The sequence below is a fragment of the Euphorbia lathyris genome, chromosome 4, assembly GCF_963576675.1.
Source record: "Euphorbia lathyris chromosome 4, ddEupLath1.1, whole genome shotgun sequence".
NCBI classification, from domain to species: Eukaryota; Viridiplantae; Streptophyta; class Magnoliopsida; order Malpighiales; family Euphorbiaceae; genus Euphorbia; species Euphorbia lathyris.
The window spans coordinates 63,834,813-63,843,171 of record NC_088913.1 but is presented as its reverse complement, the minus strand read 5'-3'; positions in this window follow the sequence as shown (position 1 = coordinate 63,843,171).

Below are 8,359 nucleotides of genomic sequence, written 5' to 3'. Positions count from 1 at the left end.
CGCTCCGGAAACCGTAGGAATTGACAAACCACGGAACTTATGGGCCCTAATTTCTGGTCCCAAGCATTAGACATGCCTTGACTAGGAACCACGTAGTCTAAGTACTTCACGGGTCGGTCACACTACACGTAGTCGTCATTGCAAGAGTAAATCATCAACCGTTTATATATTGAGAATCATTGTTTGTCATATTTATAACTTATCGCCTTCCATATCATTTCGTAGAGTTTTGTTATATAAATTTGTCTCACCCGTAGTTAGGAGTAGTTTGTAGTTGGTCCCCATATCAACCCCAAAGTATTCACCGCTTAAATAACGTATAAAACCGAGTCGTTTAATATTTGCAGTTATAAATCCCGCGGATTCGATACCCGGTCTTAACCGAATTATTACTTGATACGACGAGGTACACTTGCCCCTAAGTAGTGACGTCTAGTAGATACAAAGCACTTAGAAAGATCACACCCATAATCATAGCACAATCATCGTAATATACATTTCGTCGTAAGAAATACGACCACTAGACTTCGCGCTATCACCAATCATGGGAGGGACCATACAAGATCGACACTGTCCTCCACAATGGAGCTTACAAAATCGCCTCTTTAGACGGCTTGGTCTACGACAATAGCTGGAATATCCAGACGTTGAAGAAGTATTATCAATAGCGTCTTGTAAAGAAAATCATCAATAAAGGGTTTTCGTTCTTTGTTTTCTTTTTGTCAAAAAACCCCATCTTGATGACAATCAGAAGCGAGCTACCTGATCCGGACCTCGCAACACTTTAATCCATGCATACTATCCAAAGGCTTACCGAGCATCTCGATCGCCTTCGCAATCGCCCAACAATCCCATATTGTTATCGATTGCTTAAAAGCGGGCACCACGATGCGTTTCTCCGCTACAAGAGCATCTATATGCTATCCAAAGGCTTATCGAGCATCTCTATCGCATACGCAATCACCCAACAATCCCATATTGTTATCGATTGCTTAAAAGCGGGCACCACGATGCGTTTCTCCGCTACAAGAGCATCTATATGCTATCCAAAGGCTTATCGAGCATCTCGATCGCCTTCGCAATCGCCCAACAATCCCATATTGTTATCGATTGCTTAAAAGCGGGCACCACGATGCGTTTCTCCGCTACAAGAGCATCTATATGCTATCCAAAGGCTTATCGAGCATCTCGATCGCCTACGCAATCACCCAACACTCCCATATTGTTATCGATTGCTTAAAAGCGGGCACCACGATGCGTTTCTCCGCTACAAGAGCATCTATATGCTATCCAAAGGCTTATCGAGCATCTCGATCGCCTACGCAATCACCCAACAATCCCATATTGTTATCGATTGCTTAAAAGCGGGCACCACGATGCGTTTCTCCGCTACAAGAGCATCTATATCCAAAGGCTTATCGAGCATCTCGATCGCCTTTGCAATCGCCCAACAATCCCATATTGTTATCGATTGCTTAAAAGCGGGCACCACGATGCGTTTCTCCGCTACAAGAGCATCTATATGCTATCCAAAGGCTTATCGAGCATCTCGATCGCCTTCGCAATCGCCCAACAATCCCATATTGTTATCGATTGCTTAAAAGTGGGCACCACGATGCGTTTCTCCGCTACAAGAGCATCTATATGCTATCCAAAGGCTTATCGAGCATCTCGATCGCCTACGCAATCACCCAACAATCCCATATTGTTATCGATTGCTTAAAAGCGGGCACCACAATGCGTTTTCCGCTACAAGAGCATCTATATGTTATCCAAAGGCCTATCGAGCATCTCGATCGCCTTCAAACTCGCCTAGCAATCGCATTTTGTTATCCATGATTTGCGAGCGGATACCACATTGCGTTCCCCGCTATAAAAGTATAAAAATGCTATCCGCAGGCTAGTCAAGCACCTCTGGTGGTTTCTCAGTCACCAAAACAATCTCGTGTTATGACCAATTTGTCATGAATAAGTACTTCGATTCATGCTCCGCTAAGCAGCACTAGACAAACATATTAAACACTCACTGAGAAAGAAATTTCAGAGTATACACTAACAAGCAAAGCTGCATAGGCACATGAATTTTATAACAGCAAACATTCCACAAATTCATTACAGAAGAAGAGCCACAACCACGGCCAAAACACAAAAAACTACAAACACGTCACAATCACTCGAGAGTAGCACGGACACTATCAGGGTTCGGGATAGCCTCCGTATCCATAAGGGCCTGATGCACTGCTCGCCAATCAATACATTCGTCGGTGTTATGCCCCTTCTGCCTATGATATAAGCATGCTTTCCCCACATGAGTCACTCAATGTGCCGGATCGGCCGGAATGGGCCCCAAAAATCCTTGTCTCGAAAATTCAAGAAAAACCACGCTACGAGGTTTCAACGGATCGACGAACGTCGCCCCGTGGGGCCGGCTCGGCGAAGCATGGCGCCCAGTACGGTGGTTCTCCAGCACAGGAGGAAGGTTCATAACCCTGTCTAATTCGTCGGCCAGCATCCGCCTAACCCAGGCAGGATGAGGATTTATCACGGGTACCACTGACTCGTCGGGATTCAAGAACCCAATCCCATACTGCGACCAGACTTTCTTCTCAGTTGAAGAAAAGGCGCTGATAACAACTTCGCATGAGTCCGTCGCAAATCCAGTATAGGGCGCGGAACTCTCACTCTCCCCGTTTCGACTTCTCCGCGAAAGACTCCGGTTCATCCATACAGGAGAAGCATATCGCACTTTCTTGTCCAGCTTGTGATCATCCCTCGGGGGACAATACATATAAGGATGAGGCGTCGCCGATATAGCTTTCTGGACCTCGAGCACCTTAGCAGAATCCACAACATCCCGAAGTGACATCACACGAAACTAGGAGTAAAAAGACGAACACTTGAAGTAAGAACGCCACATGAACGAAAACCACAAGCAAAAACTGATTCCTATTTATAGCAAAACAGGACAAGACTTGACAAACACATCATACAAGCTCAAATCAAATCAAAGTGCAAAATGATGATCACATTAAACTGCCAAAAAGATCCACACAGATATCAACCATACAGAAATTATTACATCTTTGAAAAACAAAAACACTGGACAACAGTCTCAATCACTTCTTTTTAAATCGACCGTAAAACTCTACGGCTTTCGCCTGGGCCGCCTTATCATACACATTCGGAGAGAATATGACCTCCGGAGGCACGTCATACCCGGCGGAGTGAGCAGCCTCGATAAGCATCATCCTATCCATTTTGATCAGCTTCTCCTCGCGCTGACCCGCAAGAGCACGCAGCTCGCTAGCCTCCTTTCGAGCAACTTCAAGCTCCCGCTTCAGTTTCTCGTTCTCCTCGGACAACGCATCGGCTTGCTTGGCTCTCTCGTCAAGTTTCTCCTTCATTCGGTGAGTCCATAGGGTGGCAAACTTGAGCATAACTCTATAAGAGCGAATTTTCTCCACATCAAGTTTCAGTTTCTTCGCCAGCTCCACCCTGCCTCCCGTCTCCACTTTTAGCTTCTTGGCCAGCACAGCAATCTTGCCCTCTCGATGCTCCAATAGCTCCCCGGTGGCAGCTACTTTCCCATTCGCCGTTTCCAGCTCCTTCACCGCGTTCCGCAGGCCTTGCTTTATGTCCCGAAACAGGTTCTCGTCATTCACACACATGTCAAAGATAGTGTTAGCATTTTGAATAGCGTGCATACAAATCGCACAACTCAGTACACAGTTGTTATAAACAACTTTAGGCACAAAAAAAATTGAGAGCTCACCACACCAAGCGCCGATAGGGTCTCCACGCCAAGATTCATTTTGGACACACCGTCCATTCGGACAACTTCCTCGGGCACCTTAGCTACGTGAGCCATCGCCCGAGCAAGATCAGATGTCGCCATATCAGAATGGACTGACAAGCCCATAACATATTCTCGGAACTCGGCAATCTTAACATCCATTCTCTTTATCATCTCCGGATGATCGCCTACGCGATCCATCATCCCCACTCCAAGATCGGACCCACCTTCGGTACACGCTCGTTTAGAGCTATCGTTTTCTCCACCAATATCATCTCCAGCACGTACTTTATCGTTCTTCAGCCCAGCAACGGCCTTACCCTTGTCTTTCTTGCGTTTCTGGGTAAGAGGCCCCTGAAGCTGCTTTTCAACCTGTTCCTCTTCAACAGCCATCACCTCCGCAGTTTGCTCGGTCTCTTTCTCCACCACGGGCATCCCTTGCGGAATGTCACCAGCAACATCAAGGTCCTCATGCGTGGAGAGCACGCCCCCCATGCTCTGAACCACCTGGTTCGTATCTTCAAGCGAAGAAAACGACGCTAGGGATCCGGAAGCAACAGCAAAAGCTTCCTCCGCAGTATCGAGGCCAACTCCAAACTCATTTGGATCAAAATCCATGCTGACACGGGGATCTCCTGGACCTGCACGATAAGAAAGAATGGAAAATTTAGCCCACATAGAGTCTATAGTAACAACAACACATCGAACGAAATAAACAAAACCTATGACCCCGGCCCCTCACCTACAACAGCGACGTTCATAGAAATCGCTTCTAGTTCCGCCAACTCTCCGGCTTTGAAGTTGTATCCACGTTTCCACTTCTCAAAGTCCGCTGCCGTCCATCCGGATAACTGAGCCATTCGCCATTGGTTCCAAATATAGTACCCGGCAGCTAGGAAGTGATGCATAAGCTCGTCGACATCTTGCTTACGATCTTTATCTGTCGGGAGCCCCTTTAAGTATGACACGAGCCGCTCCTCAAAAGGCAACTTTTCTCGAGGCTTCAGCCAACGATTGGAATCCATAGGCTCCTCATTTCACACTACTCGAAAAGGGAAGTCGACGTCCAGCTTTCGCACCAAAAAGTAACGGTGCCTATACTCATGAACTTTGTCCTTCAACCCGCCAATCACCTTGAACTTTTGGTGCAAGAAGGTAACATGTTGAGATCGGGGCCCCTTATTTGGCCGAAAGAACTCGCAGAATACCAACCCAGTTGCCTGATATCCAGCCGATCGACATAACGAGTAGAAGGCCACCATCATCCTCCACCCGTTCGGATGGATCTGACCAGGGCACAGATCGTACTCCTTTAGAACCTCCACGAAAAAGGGAAGTAGGGGCAACCGCATCCCCAATTCAAACTGCTCCTCGTAAACGATAAGCTCGTTCGCGCCACCCGTATGATGAGCACGGATGTCTTCTCCGAGCGCAACTAACTCGTAGGGCTTCCCCAATCGATACACCGCGGAAATAGCGGCCAAATCCGCAGCGACAATAATGCTGTGCGCATCTTCGACCGAAAAAGATTCCAGCCTTTTTGGCCGCTCCACTCCCTCAAACCGCCGACCATCAATATTAATGACCCCGCGGCACACGTCCATACCCTCTGGCGTATTTTCTCGTAAATCGAGGCCAGAGGATGCTCTTCGGTAATCAAGCCCTCTGGTACTACAACCACTACCTCAAGAACTCCGGTGGCAACTCCTCCTAACGACTGCTCAACACTCGGCTGCGCACGCTCTACGGTTTTCTTCCTCTTTCTCGCAGAAGAAGCACTCTCCTCTCCCGCGATTGCTCGCCTTTTTCGTTTTACGTCCCGCGTTCGCGAGGCGTCACGCAGCGTAAAATCACCCGGGGTCACTGGCGGCAATCTTCTTAGGGCTCCCCGTGAAGAACCCTCTGCCATACTCCCCCTCCCCAGAAAAAACAACTAAACAAAAGAGTGAAAGATAAGAGAAATGAGAGGTACGACTGACCTCACAAAGGTTACGACAAACGTCGTAGGGAATGATCAGCAAAGCTCCGTCAACTAATCTGCCTGGTACCCAGCAAGCGCGACTAAAATGGCAGAGCACCGACGGAACGATCGGTAGGAAATAGCGGCTTCAAAAGTGAAACGAGACGGTCCAAAAACAAAAAGGGTAGAAACTCTGGCGAAATAAACCGAAAAAGAGGGTTTCCCCCTGCATTTTTATAGCCAGCAAAAAACGGAGGCGCCGGCAACGCACGATATTCAAGGTTTTTTACGGCGCATGCAGGGGCATTTAATGAAGGGGCAATAAATTACGCACTAAAATCCACGAGCGCATGCATAGTTCTGAAAGGTCTCAATGAGGAAATCGAGCACCTTCCATCCAGCTGTCCACCACTCGTTAAAAAGGGAATAAATGCTATTAAATCAATGTCTCCTCGCATGAAATACTCGGCTAACCTCGCCGGGGGGGACTACTTGATTCGGAATGTCACTTAGGCCCAAGAGGCCCAACAATGTCCGACCACCAAATGGGCCAGGACGGCAGGAGGCCCGCAGGCCCAAGTCAATCCGCTATAAATAGGCCAATGAAGGAAGAAGAGGAGGTCGGGTAACTAATTTCCTACCTCATTTACATTTGATTACTAAGCTCTCTAGAACCACTAACTGTCTTAATCTTTGGAGTGTCCGCAGGGACCGATCCCCGCGCAGAGCTGACCCCCGAAGAGACCAGACCTGCCTGACGGAGATCCAGATCACTATTCCGCATTCCCAGATTACTATTTAACTAGTGAACTAAATGACTCATTATATGTGTAAAATAATCATTTATATTTGACGTACCTTTTAAGACGAGTTAGACATTTATTTATATGGTGATATCAAGCGAATATAAACTCGCCACGTGGCACTTATGAAACCCGAACCAGCACTCCGGGAAAGAGAACACGTGGCGCCACCAGAATTAAACTGGTCAATATGACTTCGTATTGGAGACCTCGACTCGGAAAGTCTCAAAAGATCTAGTAAAAAATCCACATATTACAGCAATCATGCCCGACCTCGTGAATCACGGGTCTAGTGGGTGTCACACCCGACCCTAAATGACCTCAATCGGCATCGGACGTGAAATAGAAAGATCATAATCAATACTTAGGAGTCTCCAGTTTATCCAAATATCATTATATTACAATTGCAATACCAAAGTTCTAACCATAATTCTAACAATAAGCAGCCAACTTCCAAATCTTGCCTAAGCGGTCGGTAACCTTCTCTATATCCTGTACTTTCTCACCTAAAAACAGTAAAACATTTAAAAACGTAAGACAAAAATCTCAGTAAGAAACTATCAGCCATAAAAACTAACTTTATTTAACATAGCTACATATATACGTTTATAAAGGGATTTAATCAAAACCTTATAAAATATACTCAAAACTTAAGCTTATAAGATAGTCATCAAAACCTTATAAAATATTCTCAAAACTTAAGATCATAAAATAAAATTTGTGTATGTGTATCCGTCCTCGAATTCCACCCGTGTAGATCATAACATCAATCATAACAATATCGAGATATCTCATTTATATCTCGTTCCTTGCCTAACAGTTAGGACTACCAGCCGTGCACTCTGGCCATACCGCCATTAGATATGGTCTTACAAATACAATTCCTACCCCGGGCAATCCTAGATGGACAAAACCATTTTATCTTTCGAAATATCACAACTAATAAAAATCATATTTGGACTTCAATCCAAAATAATAACCACAATAACCGCAACAGATTTCTCAATCCAAACAATTCGTAAGAAATCATCAAATTCATTTTATTCACTGTATATATACATTCAAACCTATATGTAAATCAACCAAATTAAGTCTTAAATCAACATAATCAAGTAAAATCTGAAATTCACATAAAAGCATAGTCAATAGCTTCATTTGAACCATAATTTCACAATAAAAAGCAAAATCGTGAAAAAATCCCAATTTTACAAAATTCCTGTATAACCTTAAAATATAATTGTCTGAAAATTCTATGATTATATATATATCTATATATATAAAACTCAAAATATAGTTGATAGTTACTTACCTTGGTTACTAATTGAAGAAAACACACCCGTTCAATTCTCCTCTAAATTCTGTCTAAGACGTTTCCCTCCAAACACTGTCGAAACTCAAAAACTCTTCGGTTAGGACTTAGAACTATACATAAGGATGCTATGTTTTAAATTTCGAGTGATTCGGATGGTCGAATCTCCGTAAATCAAAGAAACGGTGGAGAAACGGTTCAGAGAAAACTGATGAATATAAAAGGAATAGAAAAAGAAAATAAAAGAAAGAAGATCACGATGGTATCTTCTGGAATGGGAGTATATATCCAAATTTGGCTAATATCACGTTTGATCCTCCATCTTTCTATAATCTTTTAAAATTTATCCTAAACTTTTAATTTACACATAAAACCATCGAATTACCTCCAAACTTTTTCTATAACACCAAATTAATATCATACACCTAATAATTATAATATATACTACTATCAAGGTATAAATTCTAGAAATTTGGACACGGTCGTGACAGTGG